The sequence below is a fragment of the Dermacentor variabilis genome, chromosome 4, assembly GCF_050947875.1.
Source record: "Dermacentor variabilis isolate Ectoservices chromosome 4, ASM5094787v1, whole genome shotgun sequence".
Lineage (NCBI taxonomy): Eukaryota > Metazoa > Arthropoda > Arachnida > Ixodida > Ixodidae > Dermacentor > Dermacentor variabilis.
In genome coordinates this window covers 145,623,960-145,644,743 of record NC_134571.1, presented here as the reverse complement: position 1 = coordinate 145,644,743, position 20,784 = coordinate 145,623,960, and the positions used below count along the sequence as shown (strand labels likewise).

The 20,784-nt window shown below is 45.3% G+C and overlaps 1 long non-coding RNA gene across 1 annotated transcript in view; it reads left to right on the top strand.

The window, feature by feature from the left end:
* LOC142579881 (uncharacterized) overlaps nucleotides 1-19,215 on the top strand; it is a 148,320-nt gene extending 129,105 nt beyond the window's left edge. Inside the window, exons 2-3 of the long non-coding RNA XR_012827485.1 lie at nucleotides 13,935-14,064; nucleotides 19,134-19,215. This is a non-coding gene — a long non-coding RNA (uncharacterized LOC142579881). The remainder of the gene's footprint in view (nucleotides 1-13,934; nucleotides 14,065-19,133) is intronic.
* Nucleotides 19,216-20,784: the final 1,569 nt, after the last annotated feature.

Sequence of the window (20,784 nt, the reverse complement as noted above, 5' to 3'; positions counted from 1 at the left end):
TGTGGAGGTGGGTATTGTCGTCTGTTCAATCTGTGGTGTTGTAGTATGGCGTTGTATTGTAAAGGTACGGGCACCATAGATGCGGACATATCCCTCTCTTGTGGAGCCTGGGAGGCATGAGCTCGGGCTACAGCGTGCGCACGCTGATTTCCACGGAGGGACTCGTGTCCTGGAGTCCACACTATTTCAACGTCCGGGAATTGGGAGGCTTGTTTGAGGAGTCGGTGGGCGATTGAAGGTATTCTGCCTCTTGTGTAGCTACGGCAAGCTGCCTGTTAGTCTAATAATTGTGACGTACTCGTTGGTCAGACTAGAGGTGATGGTTGTCTCCTCCACTACGAGGGCGCTGGCAGTGCGGAACGTCGCCGAGACCACCTCTTGAAGGTTATAGTCGACAGCGCTGGCCGTCATGGCTGCTTTTTGGGGTACTGCGTGGCATCTGTGTAAAGTGTAATGAGGAGCCTGCCATAATTTGTCTGTAGAGTTTTTGAGCGAGCTGGGCGATGATCGGCATGATGTTCCAGGTGCATGCTTCTGGGGACAAGGGCTACTTTGATGCGCTCCCGGAAGCTGTGGGCCAGATGGATTGCTTGTTCGTGCCCTTTGCCATGTGTGGGGTAGCCTAGACGCGCCAGGACTGTTTTTCTGTCAAGGTGAGGGCTAGGCGTTTGCGTTGACTTGCGAGGTGGGCGTCTATAGTTTATCTTATAGTATTATCGAATCCTAGGGCTTCAAGCTTGAGTGTCGCTGTTCCCGGTGGTGGGGCGAGCGCTTACTTGTAGGCTTTCCGAAGAAGTACGTCGAATTACTCACACAAGGTAACTTCGAGTTTCCCTTGCACATCAAGCAACGTAGTCTACTGCGTAGAATGTGCCACTTGTAGCAAACAACACATAAGTGAGACTCGCGAACAAATTCATACAAGACTCAACGGTCACCGCGCAGATACAAAACACAATTTACCTAAAGCAGTAGCCTGCCACTTTAATGAACATGGTCATATATTCGACAAAGCAAGGCTCTATATACTACAAACAAATTTACGTTCACCTCGCGAGAGGGAATATATGGAATCATACCTCATACACAAGTTTAAATGTCTACACTCAACGGGAATTAATTTGGCACGTGGCAACATAGAATCTTTAAAAGCGGTAACTTAAATCTTAAATTATCATATCATCAACCAAGGCACAAAACACATCGTACCACCAGCCTTAATCCCCCCCCCCCCCTATAATCACACCTATTCCTCCATTTCCATTTTTTTCTGCCTACTACACAGTTTATTATACTCTTTCATGTTTATACGTTTATATCAATTGTACGACCCATTTTCCCATTTACATCTGCCCCCGCCCGCTCCTATTCATGTCACCCTGCTATTACGGTTTCGCGGCCCCGCCTTTATGTCTGTTTCTTATTGTACACATATTTTTTTGAAACGCCCTCGCCAACACATTCCGATGTCCCAGACGCCAGGATACCTTTTCAGCGCTTCAGCGACACAGGGTATCGCCATTTCTGCTTACCACCGTAACGACGCCTACGTTGAGCTACTGGGGCTAACGTCCCTTCAAAGACCATGCCGCTGCCTTCCAGTTACCCCATGCATTTCACCCCAGACTCCTTGTCACCATCTTAACTCCTTCAAAATTACCCTACGCATTACTGCTACGCTAGTAAAGTCATTCTCAACTGATGTCTTTTTGAGTCTCTTTTGTTACTCGCGCACTGATCGCCTGACCGGCTCTTGTAAAGCCACAAAAAGATGCCGCCAACGACACCTCTGAATGCTCCATAGCCTCTCGCATCCCCAACACCCTCCCATGCCCTTCTTTTTCTTTTCTAGATATTTTTTCCCTCTTGGTGTCTTTTTTCCTTCTTTCTTCCTTGTTCTTTCTTTCCCCTCTTCTTTCTTTTTCCCCACCTTCCCACTCTCCCACTCTTGTCCCCTCGTCTTAGGAACCACGCTTACAGACGTCAGGCAACAGCGCTCATTCTCTTTGAAGTCTCTCCCTTTACAACCAGCCGCCACACACAACAACCGCACAAGACGTCACCCTACTAAACTTTAAAGCTAACATGGCGAGGATGACGAGGCCGCCTTTGACGAAGATTAAGTCCTTCTATCGAAATGTTGGCCAGCCTTTCTGAGGCACCTTATCCTTGTCTATAAACTGTATACCACGGTCTACGGAGTCATAATGTCTCAAAATATATTATTGCGTGATTGGCAGGATTGCTGCGATCAAAAGAATGTTATTGCTTGAAGGATGGCTGTTCCTCGTCTAAGTTCAAACAGACTCGCGGTGTTCCCCAAGGAGCAGTCCTCTCTCCAATATTCTTTAACATTTTGTGAGTTCAATCCCGGCTAGTCAGGACGTGAAACATTACGGTTATGCATATGACATAGCATTCTTCGCGGCTCACAGTGCCTGTTCCTCTTTATGGCAAAAATTGCAAAGGTACATGAGTATGCTTGAGGTATGACTTCAGACAATTTGCATGTAAAAACGCAGTCTTGGTCTTTCTTCTAAGGGATCCGATTTCAATAGCTTATGTTTTATAAACAAAAGCCCAATCCCCAGGCTGAGCCTCTTAAATATTTGGCAATCATTTGTGATGGGAAACTCAACTGGAGTCCATCCGTGGAAAATGTAGCATCTAAGGCAGAATGTGCTTCAGGTTTACTGCACGGACTTATCAACCGACAATATTGGCTACGCAGAGGCTGTCTGAATGGTATACCGAATGTACATGTGCCCAATATTGGAATTCAGGTGTGGATTGTTCTCAGGCGACCGTGCTTATAAAATTAAGCATCTGGTTCTTTTCGAGCGTGAAGCCCTGCGTCCGTGTGTTGGACCCCCTAGGTTTGTGGCAAGTAATCTTCTCTATCAGGAAGCTCGCCTGCCAACATTGCCCTGCAGATACCGCATCGTAACGATACACACGTTTTTAAAATTTTATAGTTTTCCTCTTAGACGATCTGAACATGTCTTTATCCATGTTCCAAACTCTGTCTTCCTTGCTCATTAGCCACGATTTCACGCTCCCCAGAATATTTTTGTACAAAAACAATTCGACAGTCTAAATGTGAACATTGGAGACGTAATTCCATCATATGACTCAAATCAGAACACCAAGGTTGAATTTGATGACATGTCCCTCCAAAACTACAAGTGTCGATTAGTCAGGTTCTCAAATAACCGATTGCAAGACTACCTTGCACATGTACCCACAAATAACAAGAAACCCACACACGCTTCCGTGAGCGATGATAAGGCCAACGGGGGCATTTTCTCGCTTTAGCTTGGCTGGTCATTCCTTTTGAGACTGCCAGATTTCATTCCTGTCTTGAAGTTGAGCTCTCAGCAATGACTCTAGCGCTGCGAAAACTCCCTTTGAATACAGCCAGTGCAGTTATTACAGCAGATTCTCTTTCCATCTATACTTCGCTTACAACTTCATCCAATTCACCAGTCCTAAAGACGTTCCCAACATTAGTGCCTCCACAGCTGAATCTTGTGAAAATATTACGGGTATCAGGTCACTGCGGATCAAACTTAATTCTTTAGCGCAAGCACCCCTAAGTGGACCGACAATATCGGTTTTTCCTATAGTCACACACACAACTGCGATCAGATAGCGAAACTCTTCAATTTGTAGAGAGATCATTGAATCAATAACATCATGCACTGAATTTCAGCACCTAAAATTTCAGTGGAAAATACTGTGGTGTCCATCAAGACAATCGGAAGATTACACTGCCGTGTCCCCCCATTAAAGCTATATTTACAAACGGCTGGTCGGGCCTAAGAATAGAATCCAGAGTACACTATATTTTAATATGTCGCAGGGGTAAATTACTGAGGAAAAGACTTGTTGAAATTTCACTTGCTAAACTATGGGTAAGCTTAACATCAGAAATGGCACTAACTTTCGGTGGTGGGTTTTAGCCACAGGAGCGTCTTTGATGCCGTTTGTGGTTTCATGCAGTAAACAAAACGAATTCGGTTTTTAAATTTCTACTTTTAGAAATTATCTTAGTGCTTTTGTGTGTTAAATCTTAGCATTACAATCATAAATTGTACTGTTCAGGAAAATCAGTTAATCTGTCTGTTTTCCTAGCTAAATTGCGCATTGCTTGCATTTTCTTGAAATACTATATAAACGTTCAGGGGCCCAATTCTTGGCATATCCCCCAGGGCTGGTACGAGTCATATTATAGCGGTATCATAATCATCGTTATTGTGACGCCTTCTGCATAATGAAAGAGGGATGTAATTGCGCCAGCGTCCCTTCATTTGCAATGATATAGAAGGAGGTGGAGTTGCTACGTCAGTCATTCCGATGACAAGCTCTCTCTTTTCCAGAGATATTTTCTCATTTTCATTTGTGCTGTTCGTACCTTGGTCACGTTCAAAACGTCAGTTGGGAGTTATTCTGGTTAACCTCCCTGCCTTCTGCTTTTCTCTTTCCTCCCCCCTACCCACTTGGCAACCGTATTTTGGAGTGCTGACTAGTCTCGTGTTTGGATAACTACTCCACCCCATATAGTCTTCCTCCATTTTTTTTTACAGCACGTAGTAGTGGCATAATTAACCCAGTGATCACGGAGGTAGGAAGGAAGTTTGGTAGGGCTGAGCGTTGTTATGTTTGGAAGAATGAAAACTTTCTAGAGCGGAAGGCTTACAGCTGTGAAGTCGCTCGAAGTGAAAGGCAATTTGGATGAGCCGTTATCGTTGATTCAGGAGTCTTGTATCCTTCTTGCTATATTTATAACACGTTTGCAGCCCGAGGCATGCGCAACTACTCCTGCACAGGAGGTGACGCTTCACTTAGCTCGAGCGAGTGCTTCTGGAGCAAGCAAATGTAAAAAAAAAATAGCAGAAAGAAGAGAGAAACATAGATAAAAGCGTTACTTTTGTAGACAGTGAAAAACAAGCACTGGAAAACCAACAATGAAACACAGAAAGCCTGCAGTTGGAACGGAAGTGGGCTGCCCTGGATCTACCAAAATAAGAAAAAAAAACGGAGACCACGTCTCAAGAAAGGCGAAGTCCACAAGCACACTTTTATATTACCTGAAGTACTTCTTTTTCCTCTTTCCAGCTCCATAACAGCGATATTACTCTTTTGTGTATGTGTGTTTGTATATGCGAGCTACAGAGTCTGCACAAGAAATAATATTTTTTATCTTATTTCGCTCTCTCTGCAGCGTTTCACTGAAATCCCGTTTCAGAGGACGCTTCAGCCGTGCCAGAAATATTAATTCTAATATTTGAACCGATACCATACCTTTCATTCTTTCGGCGAGTTTTCTCTGTCTTGATACGCGGTACATGTAAGACTTATCGAACACCGGAAGTTATACACCGATATCTTCGGATTGGGGAACCCCTGGCTTTCTTCTGCGGGTCAACGTGACACCGGAATTCACTCGATCCCAAGAGCGCACAGCCCGAGTGGCGACCCAAAATGCTCGATCTCTCTTATTCTGCACAAAGTGTCCTTCTTTTATTTCTTTATTTCTTAAAAACGGCAGCATGCGTATTGCATGGTTGTCTCAAAGAACATTAAAATCGCCCCGGTAGCCTGCCGACCTTCGCGCTGGTTATCTTTTGCGGAACTGCCTGCACGACATCCTTTAAGAGCACTATCGCTCTTTCCAGGGGAGGTATTCTGTAAGGGTCCACCTAGTGCAAATGTCTATTTCGTCTGCAGTGGAAGTTCTGATTGGCTGTGGTTCCTGGCTTCTTTGGGCACGTAGCCCAGCCTAGCCAATCAGAACAGGAGCAGACGAAGTGAACATGTCCCCTAGATAGACTCTTACATAATACCTCACCAGGGTTTTGATAGTGCCTTAGGCACTAGCTGCTTTCGAATAATAATCACTGGCGATGGACCTTTCTATATGCGCTATATTTACTTTCAATATGAAGTCGAAATTACAAAATTAGCTGCAAGAAATTCCGCCAGATTTTACGGAGTAGTATACGGCCTAAAGATTATTAAAAGTTATAGGCAAATAGCCAAGCACGAATAGAGGCCAACAAAAGTTGTAGTGAAAGCAGCCATTATTATTATTTACAGACGGACGACTAGCCTGACCAATAGGAGGGTGGGGGGGGGGGGGCTACTGCGGTTGAGACATTTTGGAAATGTGGTGCGTACATCGCGTTCGGCGCTTTAGGCGCAGAAATTAGTTACTTTCATAGCTGAAGAACATCATAGCTCCCTCATTCTTGAAGTATCAAATTTCTGCTTGTTCTATATTAATCCGGGTCCGACCTCCTGTGATACATCAGTGGGACATTTCGAACCTCAAAGATTCAGGTCAGTTCGATATTTATTGCTACACAATAACCCCAACGTTATAACATGGAAGGGTCACTTCTTAAGCATGCAACGTCATCACATCTGAGCTTCTTTCTTTAGTTTTTTTTTTCGAATACAAATCCGCAAGGAGACAGTAAAATAACAATGTCAAATAGCACACAGCGGTTATTGCAGTTTGTTCTTGTCTGCAGAAGGTGGGCTGACTGCTTTCCCTTCTTTATCTATCGTTATCCATTCTACAACCTGCTCGAGATTTTTTTTTTCAGGAACTAGCACAGTGCTGGATGAAACAAACAAGCGAGTCATTTCTTGCAACGTTACTCTGGAGCACTGAAAGTAAACTTCAAATAAATTTAATCTGCTTAAATCACACAATACAAACAGTACATATGTTTAGCATTAAAAGTTTTAGTTGCAGTCAAGTAGTCTCTCACAATTTATAGCCTCATTCAACATAAGTGCGACATAGTTCAGTGATGCCTCTGTGAACCACGGTGAACGGAGATGCTCTTTTGTTCTGAAAACAATGGCCCATTTCAAGACCGGTAGTTTGGGCAGGTTATGATGCAAAACAATAAACGAACACTCTTGTTGTTTAACAAAGGGAAATATAAAAGACAAGAAAGGAAAGGAGGGAACGCATAATGAGAACAGAGTGATTAAAAATTTTAATAAGATAAGCGTCACTATAAACTTGAACGAAAAGACAATAGCGGGAATTGAAATATAACACGCAAGCTTACTGGTTGAAAGAACGTTGTCATTGGGGCACATGCATTTTTATTCCCCGTGGTGACCACTGCTCGTAATTCTTTCTTTGTTATTTCTTTGTTATTATTTATTTGTTATTTCTTTGCTTTAATTGCCTCGCGCATCGAGAGGCGCCGTTGAAACACTGCACTGCGTTAGTACGCCTTCACGCTCCTCTCCATTTTGGACTTTTCATGGATGCGGTCTTCTTGATCCTTTCACATGGCCCAACGAAAATGTCGGCAATGGTTTCTGCCAACATGTACTCACCTGTAACAATCAATATCTGTGACGACATCCTGTCTGGCGTGTTTTTTTTACACAATGCGAGCAACCTGCAGCTGCGGTGCGAGTTGACTCATGGTGAATTGTAGTCCACCAATTGTTGCGCACCCCTGGCGCCGAATTTCTTAGTTTTCTTTTTGTACTTAAAGCAACTCATTTCACGCCCTATCTTGGCTAGATCGATATCGCGTCACCCTAAACCCTGCATAATGGCCCTCTTACAGCTGTGGCTGTAGACAACCAAAGCAAAAATATTGTTCCAAACGTAGCTAAAATTTAGTTCTTGTGGAACAATGTGTCTATAAGGAGCCCATGTAGGCCACATTGGCTGCGAGTATTCTTGTACCGGGGTGCTTGGCAACAGGTTTTGGGCGCCACCCGCAGTTAACTCCATTCGTCTGTTGCATCCTTGGAAGTCTTATGTTCTGGGGTCTATTTTACTTTCAATAAAATAGGAGCACTTATTCGGAACACGTAAAGAACACATATGTCTTATATTCTTGCCCATCTCTGGCCGTCCCCTTTATGCACGTTGAGCCAATGTAAACAGAGTGAACAATCATTGAGAGATTTGTCAATTTTACGATGTCGAAATCAATACAAGCGAATCATTCGAATTCCCGTGAAAATTTGACCCTTGTCTCTGCCTAAAGTTGTTCAAACAGTCGCGGTGACTCAGTGGCGACGGAGTTCTACTGCGTAGCTCGAGGTGGCGGGTTCAAATCCTGGCCGCGGCCGCGGCGATGGCCGCATTGTAATGAGGCAGAATGCAAGAACGTTCGCGTGCGTAGATCTAGGTGCACATTGAACAAACCCATGTTGTGAAAGATTTCTGAACATCACCCGCCGCGGTTGTTTAGTGGCTATGGTGTTGGGTCTGGTAAGCACGAGGTCGCGGGATTGAATCCCGGCCACGGCGCCGCATTTCTACGGGAGCGAAATGCGAAAACACCCGCTTACTTATATTTAAGTGCACGTCAAAGAAACACAGGTGGTCCAAATTTCCAGAGTCCCCCATTACGGTGTGCCTCATATCAGGTCGTGGTTTTGGCACGTAAAAGCCCATAATTTAATTTTATTCTAATTCTCAACATTAGAATACGACGTGCTTGTATTTTGAAGTTGTTCAGTGCGATAGTACCATCGAGCCAGCGCTGCAGTTACTCATCCAGTGAGCCATTAAAGGGTTGTGCCGCATTCAGTTATTATCGCTCGGTCAAAAAAAAAAAAACTTATAATAACATATCTGGCATCCTGAACACTATAAGCATACCGTGATGCTTCTACTCAGCCTGGTTAACCTCCCTGCCGTTCCTTCTTCCCTTCTCTCTCTCTTTCTGATGCTTCCCACACGTGAGAGATTTTCTCCACAGAAAATAAGCTGGCTGTGAGAGGCAAGAACTCCCGTTTGTGCCTGCCTATCTGCACTGCCTCGAAGTAGTTATTTCCTGAAAGGCTTTTCATTTTCGAAGCTCTCAAAGGGTTGAAAAAGAAATGAAGAGATTTAATGGTAAACAGGAAGTTTTGAACAGGCAAAGTGCTTACTAAAACAGTCGACACAAGCAGTTTCCCTGTGGTCTGAAAGCGCCAACAATTATAATTAGCGCCGCATATACAAAAACAGCCACGCATTTCGCGTACCAGTCTCGCCCGCGCCGCCGTGCATTCTGACTGAGTGGGTCAGTATATCAACGACTTACTTTTTTTTCTCTTTAGTGGGTGTCGCTCGTGATACGGGCGCTACTCACTATCTAGGTTATGGCTACGAATGATATATACTTAGAGCTGCAGTTTAAACAAAATTTAAAAGAAAGCATGTATAAAGGAACGTGCCGTTTTTTTTTCCTACGTCAACTTTGTTTTACGCTGTCTACCTGCCGCGTACATACTAAGCGGGCGCCGCCGGAGCGACGTCTCGTTCTTGTCTTTCGTAGGCACCTTGATCGTGACTTCGAAGAAACACCGACATCGTGACCCACCGATGCGGAGACTCATGACATCTGCATCCGGGCCCGGTGGCTCTCCGGTCGTTCCGGTTCCGCCGCAGGCAGGAACAGAGCAATATTTTTTTTTTCTTTTCCTTGCTCGCTTTCTTTATTTTTTTCCCCGTTCAGAGGTGGACAAACTCACTGCTCCGCCAGCGAGCTCTCTATTACTGGCTGCTCGCGTTTTCACTACTAAGCGTTCCAGCTACGCAACTGGATCGCCGGAAGAACGCGTCGTTCCTCGTATAAATGCGCGTGGATAGACCCACGGCCGCTGCGCACTACATAGTCTCGCGGAGGCATCGCAAGCGGTTCTGTATTTAGTTTACAATTGCATCCGGGTCCACAATTCACAGCGGGAGGGTGCACACACAACGACGATCTCGGCGCGGCGTCTGGCTGCATTTCTAATGTTAGACCGAATATAGAAATCGTGAGAACACGAGCTGTACGGCGACACAAATGGCCTTTCAAAGACGAAAAAAGAAAAGAAGAAAAGCCTAATGTATGCAAGCGGTGGTAACTTTAAAAAGACTGAGAGGCCGCAACGAGTGCAGTCGATGCTTTAATTTCCATCATTTTTACTGTTCAGAGACTGTGATGGTTACATCTGGTGCCAGCTTGTTATGACTCAGGAGCTTGAAAATGCAAGCAGAGAGAGAAAGAAAAGAGAGGGGGGGGGAGCTTTGAAGAAACTTTGTTTTGTGAAGGTTGTTTGATCAGCCAGCCGCTATCATACTTGAACGTTAGTTCGATTCAACGGCATCGGCCTGTTTTCAGAAAGCAAGGAACTTATTGGAAGAGCTATCAAGATGGTTTAATGTAAACAAGCTCCAGAAAAATGTGCACAGAACAATATTTATTGAATTTAAACTGCAAAACAACATTAAAACTGATGAACCGAATGTGACATTTTTAAGCTACACATTATTGCGCTTTTCGCTATCACCTGGGTTATAAAACTTACATTTGACGCCCATCCAACCGATATTACAACTGGGATAGAAAATTTACATTTTACCCCCATCCAGTTGATCTTACAGTACTACCTACTCCTCTGGGAACAGTGCATACAAACCTGCATTTGTTTAGAAAAATGCAGTTCTTGTAAATTTAGCACGTGAGAAATGTGGGTGACATTCTTTTCTAAAAATATACCGTGCATAACTAGAACCATTGGTAGCAACGTTATAAATGTATGCATAATACGGATAGTGCATGCAATTCTCGGTCTATCTTATCAGCGATAGATAAACAAGGCACATAGAGCAGACGCCGACACCACAAACGCGGGACTACAACTGAAGTTTATTGAGAACAAGACGACACAAGCAAGAACCATAAGGCGTACATTAACAAAATCACAAGGGGCTAGGAAAGCAACCTATGTAGGCTGTGTTCACAAACAGGGACAGTCACACACATAATGTGGGAATGCACATCGCTCCCGTTCTCTCATCCCCCCGTCAGCAGAGAGACTGACTGGACAGCCTGGCTCAGGTCCGGGGACTTCAACCGACAGCTTGAACTGGTGGACTGGGCGGAGAAGGCCAAGCAGGCCTAGGGCCTTAGTTGAGCCCGATCCCTCAGCCACCTCCCTCTTTCCCCTTCCTGCTTTCAATAAAGTTTACCACCACCACCAAGACGCACAGCATTATAATCGCGCATGCGGGTCACTCACCCTCTGAATTAGGTTCCCCATTTCTCTCCTTGTCGTGCGAACAAAAGCAAACGTGTCTTACATAAGTTTACTCTGAACCAAACAGATTGGTCCTTCAGACACTTAGCATTCTTCTGGTATGACTAATAAAAATCGGGCCCCTCGGTTAACCCCCTTTCTTCTCGTTGATTACCATAAAAATGAAGGTTATGAATGCATTAGCACCACTTCTGTCGTCAACAGAAAGAAGAAAAAAAATGGAGCATCTTAATCAGAGGATGAGTGGCACGCATGCGCGGCAGTAATGCGGTACGTTAGATGGTCCTTGCTTGTGCAATTGTGCTAAGCAACGTTCGGTTGCAAGTTCGCCATGTAACACTGATACACGCATGCCACTAATGCCATGGAAGTACTTGGCGCGCTGTGTTAAAGACAGGTAGGATGCGTAAGATAAAGTATGGCTATTGTTTGGGCACAAACCTAAACACATGTAAGCTCTTTTACAGCTAAGCTGTATATGCCTAGCCGATTCGTCCGTCCATCCATCCGTCCGTCTATCGGCCTCCTGTATGCCGAAAACCCCTCCGGCCCAATCCTAAGTGCATGCGCGAAAAAATAAAGGAAGAGAGAAGAAACACGCGATTAGCCAACAGCCCTAGATAGCACAAGGTCTGTTTACTTCGATCCATGACGTCATGCTGCCTGACCCGAAATTTCCGTTGACAAGGTTGACGTGATGAAAGTAGTGACGTCAAAATCACTGCTACCTTCTCGGGAGCATCCCCATAAGATTTTATGGCGGTCGGGCCAGGTAACATTATGTCATGGATCCGAGTGAAAAGGCCTTGTGATATGTAGGTGGCGTTGGATTAGCTGCGGCAGTAGTGACGTCGATGCACTCCATCACAGCCGAGCGCGCAGGCAGCAGTTTCTCTCCCGCTCCGAAATGGGTAGGACACGCGTCATACATACTCCTTAGGAGCAGGCAGCTTTCGATCAACAACGCCGCGAGTAAAACCGGGAGCGAGCTCATCTACGCCGTGCTGATGCTGCAGCTCGGGCACAAGAACAGGCTCGTGCAGCCGAGCGCAAGCCGCAACTGCGTACGGAGGATTCGGCAGCCTACCAAGCCTTCGTTTAATGAACCGTCGGGATTAACCCAGTGATACACACCGGGGCCGCACGTTTCAGCTTCACTAGTTAACCAGCTGTAGGGAGTGCTGGGCGGTGATTTTTACTTAGTGTGAAGAGCTGCTTAGTGAGGACGGACAACAGAACTTCGCGTGTTCCGCAGTCGACAGTCCCCCGGAAGTTTTTTTCCTGAGCTATTCTATAGTTGTGTAAGCGAAGTAGGCTCAGGAGGTCTAACTCCTCATCTCATCTTCAATGCCTCACACTTGCAATTTTAATTCATGACAGTTTAAGAGAAAGAGAGAGAAAGAGAGGAAAGTCAAGGTGGTCAACCAGAAGCAAGTCTCCGGTTCACTACCCTGCACGTGGGTAGGGAAAAAGGGGGTTAGAGAGTATTTATTATTATTATTATTATTATTATTATTATTATTATTATTATTATTATTATTATTATTATTATTATTATTATTATTATTATTATTATTATTATTATTATTATTTGTTTTGAACACATGCATACAATAAACGGGAAAAGGAAAGCGAGGAGCAGGCTGGCAACTGCCACCGGAAGTGGCACCACGCCTGTCTATTCTTCAGAATGGAGGTGACAGCAACACAAAAATGGAAGATAGGAAGGAGGAGAGGAAAGAGGAAAGGAAGAGCAACAGGACAAATATAAACAATGAAGAATACAGAGAGTAGAGGAGAGACGAAAACAGAAACTCGTTAATCACGGCGCTGCGAATGTGAATGTCCAGCGCAACTGTTGAATAGCATCACTACAACTGCTGAGGGGGGCTTGCAATTATTTATTGCTTTAGCGCAATAGTAGTAGTTATATTTTAGAGTAATCGTAGGGAATGGGACTAATGGTAATTTTGACAGCATACCGCCGCTTATAGTGGTGTTGCAAAAAAATTGAAATCAGTTGCCAGGCGGGTAATTTTTTGCATAATAGGCTAGGGACGTCACACCTCATGTCTAGGCTGGCGTCACCGCGGCAGATTGCGCAACAGTAATCTTTACCGGGAAATGCTTGCAGAGAGCGCTACGTGCTTCGTATTGCTATCCCGAACGCCTTATACCATCAATTATGTGGCTCGGGTGCTTGCTTTGAGATTGTTCTTTATTGAAAGGTATGGTGTTATGTATGTTGCATGAGTGATTCCAAAGAATGTATGCACTGTTCGCTTCAATTTGCTGAGTGCTTGCAGCATTGGCTTTACGGGGGTATGAGCCATTGCATTTTTTTCTTCCTTATGGGGTATGAGCCATTCCTTACGGGGGTATGAGCCATTGATGATGATAGTTTTCCGCATGATGTTCTGTATGTTGTATACGTGATTCCAAAGAATGTACGCACTGTTCACTTCACTTTGCTGAGTGCTTGTATAGCCTCTGCCTCACAGCGCTATGAGCCATTGCGTGTTTTGCTTGCTTACAGGGGCACGAGTGCATAGTGCTTAAGGGGGTATGAGTGACGATGGTTGTTTTGGTCGAGGGACGCGAAAGAATCCCAGGATCCTAGCCATATACAGCTTCGCTGTTAAACACATGAAATAGTAAAGGTGCTTACAGAGTACGGTGGATCGCAAAAGGCGCCCCAATGCTTTAACAGTCTTTACACAGCGTATAAAGTCAAGTCTATGTTGGAGTATTATATCTTCCGGCAGGGGTCGGTAATCGAACTTGTTAACACAGCTGTAAGTGAGCATCTATCTGCACGATACTGTGGAAACTGGCACAGAATATGACTGATGGCTTGATTTTCCCCGCAGTGGTCACAGGCTGTCGTCTCGGCCATTCCTACGCGGAGGGCGCACGTGTTGGTGGGCGCAACGCCCAACCAGGGCCTGCATAAAAGGTTCGCGTCTTTTCAGGCAGTCATGATGGTGCCCGGATACTCAAGTAAGGGTCCAGGAAATGCCTGAAGTTGGGTCCGTTTTATTTAGATATTATTCGTTGGCGTGCAAATATGCTAAATTTTCCTGTAGCATTCGTCCTAGAAAACGGCATCGACAAATACTCGGCTTCTTCGAGCACTAAATAAGCCGCTTCATCCACACGTTCGTTACCGATAATGACACAATAACTCGGTCACCGCCGAAAAATGATGCGGTGTCGCTTCTATGCAATTTCAAATATCAGTTGATCGTGGGGATACCTACCAAAAGCTGACAGTAAGTTCGGCTGTGCCGCCTTCGAGTCGCAGAAAATTGTCCACTTGCGTGGTTGTTCACCACCACTGGAATGAGGTGTGACGCGAAGCGCGGCAAGTTCAGCAGTTGTCGGTGGTGTCCAGTGAGAGGTTTTGAAACTGATGACGGTGGCTTTCGTTGCGATAACAATAGCGGCGATTGAGCAATTCGTCAACATTGAGGCATCGGTGTGTATGGCGCCCTCATGTGTCGTGCATGAACAAGCGGTCGACAGCTATCTGTCATCTTTTCATGTTTTTTGTTGTCGGAAAGAAATGGCAAATGTATGTGAGAGCTGTGCTGCAGTTATATGGAGCGTATCTTTTAAGCTTTCTGCGATACAGTTTGCCTACTCTGACCAACGTAAGCAAAACAAGCCTATACGTGTGATCCAAGAAATTCAGGCTTAGCTTCTTCATGTTTGTCTAGTTCTTCCTCGGAGTGAATCAACGGCCGGGACTATCGCGATCGTTCGACACAACCTTATCGCGAAGCACATTGCAGTCGAAACGCTAAGGGCACACGTAAGACATTTTTCCCGGACAGCTCGTCGCAATTTCGCTTTTCTACCTACGGAAAGACCACGTCCTAGGTTCTGCAAAAAACAAAAAAAGGAAAGCCGGCAATATATGAGTGCGTGTACATACTGTCTGGTTTCACGCATGCAGTGAAACTACAGGCGTGATACTCGAAGCATGCAGTGAAAAAGGAGGCATGCAGTGAAACTGCATGCCTCGTTTGTGTCTTATTCGATCTCAAGTCCACCTGAGTATATATGGTGCCCATGAGAAATCAGAATCTTCGTCGCCAGCTCTCAAGCAGCTTACCACGCTCATCTTACATGAAGGATACAGCAAGCCCACGTACATATACCTGACACTTTAAGCTTGAACTGTTGTTGTTACGACTCTGGGATGTTTCATTGACTGGCACAGGTCGAAAAACACTTTGCACTCATTGCTTCTGGCTCGTATATCACAAAGATGTCGTGGATCGCAATATAAATCAGCGTGCTCGTTTACAACAATGAAGCAACGGCTCGAAAATCGACTTAATACGCCCCTGGGTACTGGACCAGAGCGGCATCATCTCATACTGCCGTTATTTGACGCTGCAGTAAAACGAGTGTGGCTTGCATTTAATTTGCTCGCTACTTCTGTGGCACGAATGCTTCGCGTCAGTTTCACTCGTTCGGTGTCAAAAAACTCGAAGTATATAGCGCCTCATTGCGCCAACAGACTGACTTTTCTGCTGACAGAAACAGGGGGGGAGGCCGTGCCTCACTCAAGTCAGTTCCGGGGTAAACTTCCGGTTTCTCTGGGCGGAGCGTGAAACCACCGCTGTCATTGTCCGAACGCGGAGCTATTAAAGCTGCCGGCGGGGGGGGGGGGGGGGGGGGGGGGGGGGAGGCGTGAGAGCCTTCAATACAGCACGCAGGAAACAGCGGCCAAGTAGCCCGCTGTAGACCCGCGATGCTGTGAGCGCCCGTGGCGCCATTGTCCGCTCACTTGAAAATAAGGAAGGGCGAACGCCCTCACGATTTCCCTTGATTGTCTCCGTCACCTGTCTGAGCTCTCTTTTCTTTCTGAATTTACTTTCAGTTCGTCTCTAGGTCAACAAACGTGCGCACGCTTGACTTACTTCGAGGGTACACTGGTGCAATAGCAATCACAAATTGAAGTCTCGTTTGCCTTCGCTCCCCTCTCCCTCGCCACACAATTTCTGAGCTGCCTATTTACGAAACCCGTAATGGAAAAAGAATAACTGAGGCTTACGCGTCTGCAATGAGAAACTGGCACCCTTATCTGGGCGGCAGCCGGACTGCGTAGCCGCAGACTTTGTAGGTGTCGCGTACATTGCATCGAAAGTACAATTACGGCGACGCCATTACAGCGTGACTGTCGCTGAGGAACTCGCTCTAATTCGTCACTGAATTGCGCAGCTTTTGTATACTCTCTTTCTTTCTCGGGCATTCAGCTTCTGTCTCAGGTGGTTTGAACCTATTACGAAGGAAAACTTGATTGCAAATTATCTCGGCGCACTGTCTACTACTGCTTCTTTTTTGTTTGCAGAGGCTGAAGTGTGCACGTGACATAACGGGATAGACCACGTAAGAGCTTGCTCTAATTTCGCTAGGGCCTGTCTCCGCAGAGAAGGTGGAACTCATTATCCCCAGGGTTCGAACAAGAACGAGGAGAATATAGCAGAGCAAGGAGGAATCGGGATGAATGAACTTCACGACACCCATTTCTAAAACTCTGCTTTGTTCGTACACCAGGGCCAGTAGAATGACGTTCATATGCGTCGAGAAACGCTCAAAAGAACTTCCTAAATTTACCATCTGCTCTTCGCAGCATTTTGCCACAATATTTGTTTACTTCAGTCATCAGTTTGCGCGTGTACCTTTTACGAGGTGCTGTAAGTAATTACGGCTCCTTTCTTTGCTACCTCAGCCGCAGCCTGGAACCACAGCCTTCTTAAGGATACACATTGATACAGCTCTGGTGCTGTCGGTGAAGCAAACCTTGGACGCCTGTTCTATCAGGTGTCCTTAAAGTACCCCCCCCCCCCCCCCCCCCCCGCGCGCGCGCGTTTGTGACCTTAATATTTTCTACTGTCTTGCTTTGCGCTAAATAAAAGGCCAGAACCTCTAAACCCTAAAAAAAGATATGCTTGCAGGCCACAAAGCTCCCAAAATAATTTATTATGGTAGCTGCTCTCCTACAGCCAGTTCCGGCTTCGTTTCCCGGGAGGCAAATGTGTCACGACGCAGAAAGTGGCCTCGCGGGAGCACGACGTTCTGACGTTTTGTCGCTTTTTCTAGCTCGCTCGGTCACCTGTATGCATGCTACATGGGGCCTCACAACGAGTAGCAGTATCGAGTGGCAACGAGTAGAGCTATTCGCAGTAGCTCATGTCTTTTAGCTGAGCCTCCGAATTTCGTTATCGAAAGCAAAACCGTTCGATTTACGTCTTTCAATAATGACCATGACGCATCCCTCTCACACAATCAACCAAAATCAGAATCTTACACAGAGTGCGGTTCACAACACAATAAGATTAGGCAGGAATTTGTAGCCTAGAAAACGCACTGCGTGTCGGTTCACCGACGGCTGCAATGGTGTGTTTCGCTTCAGTGATTTTTTACCTGTTTTTCGAGGCTCATTGATGAAGCACTCGACTGGTCAAAGAGAGAAAATAGCTACCGCAACGGTTTGCTTCACTTCTACCCATTTAGACAGCAGTCCTCACGACTAGTTTGATCCATGAAGCATTAAAAAGCGCATACATTGGAAGGAGCTTAGTGGAAATGAAGAAAAACCTACGAATGGTGAGACGTCAATTGGGACTTAGACTTCAGTTGCTTATTCAAGATTCAGACTTTGCAATTTCTTTTCCGCGATATTCAAGCCTCGCACAGAAGACAATGACTTAATCGATAAAGAAAACCCCCGCTCTGATGATTCCGTAGGCACGTCTTCTATGCAATTTGGCCCAGCGTTTAGCTTTATTGGGCACCCAAAACTCATGGAGAAGTACAGCTCAACCTCTAACCTTATGAACCACTGCGATTGTGAAATTGTTAACTTTGCGTGGAAATTAAGGACATACTTTCTGACGTTAATAGATTACATCTTTAAGAACTTAGTTTCCATAGCCAGAGGGACTGTTTACGTTTGATGATATAGGCCTTGTGTTTCAACGAATGCTTTTCAGTTTCATTTCCGTATTTCTTAACATACAGAGAATGAGTTAAAAATATACACACGAGCGTCTCGAAGTCAAAGACGGCATCGGAACCCATAACTAATAATAGAGCTGTAGAGCCATGTGAGAAGACCTAGAAAACGAGCTAACAAGCTAGGAAGTAATATTTAGCAATATGATTATTGAAATAAAGAGATATGTCCATCAAAGCTACAGTGCCAATGTTGCGGACGTCATGTAGCGGGTGACGTGTGAGAATTATTACAATTAAAATTTCCTAATTAACTTATTAACATTTATCAAGTTGTGCATACATTCTATATTAGCTTTTAGATTTGAAATGGTGGGATTTACTTCAGAACTGTTGCTCGACGAATTGAAGCTGTCCGGGCATACGAAGGCAAAACGCGGAAGCTGGATATTTGCACCTAGAGGTGCTCTCAGGGGAATTTCACCGCAAAACGTAACTGAGCGGTGGGGCAGCCAGCGCAGCTTGCTATGCAGCTTATTTTATTACTTGGCAGCTCAACGTAGCAGGAAGGAAAAAACAAACTTGTCTGTTGAGTGCGAGAAACATTCGCAGCTGCGGCAGCCCAATGTCTGTTCTGTCTTGTTATAAACGTGTTGCTTTGCAGATATCGATGTAATATATGAAAACCGAGGCTTGAGATTTCGACTACATATCCTGCTGGAACACCAGCGCGAGTCTTGGATTCTGAAAAGAAATTTCGCGAGACGTGGCCTTTTTTTTTTTTTGCGCAGTAGGATAGATTACCATGCGATACATGGATAGGTAGTTTGCGGAGCGACCCACTGAGTTTGAGAAATTTAGGCGTGTACTGCCAGCTTACATCACATGGTTCGCACACATCGTTCAGTTGGCGGAAGTACGTTGCTTTGAATTCGGCCATGCATGTGGGCTATCTTGGCAGTGCGGATTGTGCCACGGAGTTGGCCCTTTCAATAAAATCGATGGTGTAAGGGCTTGCGTAACTAGCCGAGACTACAGCCCAGGTTATTTTATTATTCTTTTTTTGTCGCTCTTTTCATAACTTTTGTTTTCTTGAACAGAAACAACGATCGGGGTCGAGATTGCAGCCAGCAGAGCTTTGCAGCGGACCCGCGTAATCAGCGGCGCTTGTGCTGGAACCAGGTTAGATAGATTTTGGTCACGCACGCTGCGTCGCCGTCTTCACCTTTTTTTTTCAGCACTGTTTTTTATTTGCGTTACACAAAAACCATGCGTAATACGGTGAATATGGCTAAGCCCTAACAACTTGGCCAGCTTATCTGCAACCGTCACTGACGCATCTGCGCGTTTTGTCCCCGATAAATAGAGAGGAGATTCCAGAACTGATAGTTGTAATCAGTGCGAAGATCGCAAGACGCCCAGCCAATGCAGACACCTCACAAACTATTTTATAACTCCTGGTATTTCGTGTGATCAACTATCACAACAGAGTGTAAGCGAATCGTGATAAATTTGAGCTCTGGCGGCTCTGCAAGGAACAGCTGAACAGCTGACTTTGCGCATTAGTAAAGAGCCGGTACTGCGGTGTATTCATTGCTTTTCTGCAACACTTCCCATATGGGTGAACAAATATGTGCAGTGAACTGATGTTAACTTAAAATTAAATTAACGTGCCAAAACCACTTTCTGGTTATGAGGCACACCGTAGTGGAGGACTCCGGAAAGTTCGACCCCCTATAGTGTTCTTTAACGTGCACCTTAATCTAAGAACACCGGTCTTTTCGCATTGAATTCGCCCCCATCTAAATGCGGCCGCCGTGGCCTGGATTCGATCCGGTGACCTTGTGCTCAGCAGCCCAACGCCATAACCACTGAGCAACCACGGCGGGCGTGAAATGATGTGATGACATGGGCAATGAATTTCTCTATACAACTCAAAATTAATGTAAAACTGCGGCGTACTAGGTCTGTCTCAACAGTTGCCGCAGTACCTTTAATGAACTTGGCAAACTTTCCCATACATCAATGCGGTCTCCCCCGAATTCCTCCCAACTGAACACAATATTACTGATTCAACTCTTTTTGCAGTGCTGTAAGAACCCTTGGAAGTCTCCTTCAGTTAAGCGCTTCTACGGCAATGTCGTTTCCTTTTGAATTGTCATCACAACTCGAAAATGGCTAACGAGGAGCACTAGAGTGCATTCGCTGTGAGGAAAAAAAAGTCACAGGGGCGAAATCCAGCTAGTAGGGAGGATGTTCTTGCACTGTGATCGAATTGCGTGTAAGAAATCTCCCTAATTAGCATCACAGAGTACGCTGGGCAAAATTCGCGGTGCAAAATCCGGCGCCATTTTTTTGGCAGCCTTTGGCAGCACACGGCGCACACGAACTCCCAGATTCTTGAGGACCTCCAAGTAGTAAGCTGCACTGACAGTTCGACCATCAGGTGCAAATTCATGGTGCATGATTACAGGGCAGTCAAAAAAGCGAGATAAACATGAGTTCGCTCGCCTTTTCTTTTTTTGCTCCTTTTTGCACAATTTCAGCTCGATGTCGCATTCGTAAATACAAGTCCCATTATCGCTGACCACTCTTTGCAAGAATTCATGACTCTAAGCTGAAATTTACCAATCAACGAAGCATTATTTTCGTCACAACTTTGCTACGAGTCAGCATTTTAGGCAATATCTTGGCGAAAGTTTTCGTCATTAACAAGCCTTCTGTCGAAATTCGGTGAACGGATAGCTTTCC